Genomic DNA, 1,821 nt, shown 5'->3' with positions numbered 1-1,821 from the left:
TCCTTCATCCAAAGGACTTCATCAGTCCGAGGAGCCCCAACAAACTCAGATCCTTCCAAAATCTTCAGCAAGTGGTCTCATCAGGTCCTGGAGACCTCAGGTTTATAAAGATGTGTCTTAAATTCAAAATCATCTTCTTCCCTGAACCATGGTGCAGTTCCTTAGTTTCAACATTTGAAACGTTTACTGTTTCATTGTGAATAAAAATATTTTATCAGATTTTCCAATAATTTTGTACCATAATTTTAGAATGGGGTTGTAAAAAAAATAATCTCGTTCCACCACATGCACTACACGTGGTGGAACGAGAAAGAGTCAGTGAATCTACAATTGTGTAAAAATCGAAGTAAATGGAAGAAAGTAGCCTCTTCAAACCAGAAGCCCGAGCACATTATGAGAACACGATCCATTACCAGCACTTCACCGAGCGGTCTGGTTCACATTTATGTGTCCGTGCTCGACAGAGTTTGACCTTTCCCTAAATCTGTGCAGCCACGGTCCCGCCTCCAGTACAAGCCTCCCAGTATGTCTTCATTATCCAAAGCACAAGAGTGCCAAGGTAATCCTTGTGGAGCAGAGATAAAGGAGCCACTGGAGATAAACAGAGAGAACTGTTGGACAGAAACAGAGGCTGAACACCTAAATCAGCACAGGGAGGGAAGTTGATTCAACCCCCTAAGAATAGACGACTAAATCAGAGGTGAAGTGAGGGATAAAAGAGGGGAAGAAAAAAGGAACAGCTTGACTTTGAGACCTGAGGAAGACAGAAACAAAAAGGGAATAAGGAGGAAGAGAAGAGTGGAGAGCGACACGCCGAACAGAAAACACCGAGAGTGTGGCAGACTGTCGGACAGCCCGAGAGCGATCCACGGTGAGTTCAGATTTGCACCCGTTTTACTGAAATGTTTCACAAAAGTGTTTCTGTTGCACAACTCGAACATTTGAAGCATCGTCCAGTGCCAAAGAAGGACAACGTCCTCTGTAAACGTTAGACGGCTCTTTTCCTTCCAAGCCTGCAGATTGGAGAGGATTTTCCAGTTGTGGCCTGTAAAGTCCAACAGATTACAGAGAAAATGTGCAGCCAATGAGCCGATGGTCAGCTGAAGCGTAGCCTTGTTCTAACTGTAACGTGTGACTTTCCTCTTACGATGAGCTCAAACACGACCCGGCGAGTTGCAAACTCTGATCGAGCACCACGGCTTTCCTTCTGCTCTAAACTCGTGTCGTCAAGCTGTAAACGTTTACTGCAACAAGAATCCTCCAGAACATTTCCTGATCGGCGTCGAAGCAAAGCGCCAGCTCCGGCGCCAACACCGCCAGGGCTCCATCTATGGCCCGAAACACCGCCAGGAAGCTCATCAAAGACTGGACCGAGTCAATAAAACCTTGGTGCTGAAGAACGATTGGGAAAGCTCTCTTATGTAAAAACTATATTTATAAAACTTGTGGAGGCTGCTCCCTGCCTCAGGGGCCGCCACAGAGAAACAACTCGCACAGATACTTAGCAGTTGTTTGGCTTGTACGTCCATGATGGAGCACAGAGCTGCCGCCTCAAGGTTCAGGCTCTTTATTATCATTCATAGCTCATGTGGTGGCACCAGATTATGTCCACAGGGTCCCACTTCCATCCAACAATAAAATGTACAAGAAAAACTGTAATAACATCAAAGATATGAACTAAGAATACAATCAAAAGAAAGAATACGCCAATCAACAGAAGCACGGACGAGTCTGTGTGAGCAGATGAGTACGAACAAACACAGCAGCCTGAAATAAATCAGCAGCATGAAATGAATCAGCAGCATGAAATGAATCAGCAGC

This window comes from Nematolebias whitei, chromosome 7, assembly GCF_014905685.2.
Source record: "Nematolebias whitei isolate Nwh7 chromosome 7, NemWhi1, whole genome shotgun sequence".
Taxonomy (NCBI): Eukaryota; Metazoa; Chordata; class Actinopteri; order Cyprinodontiformes; family Rivulidae; genus Nematolebias; species Nematolebias whitei.
The sequence above is the reverse complement of the archived record's forward strand: the minus strand, read 5'-3'. Positions refer to the sequence as shown.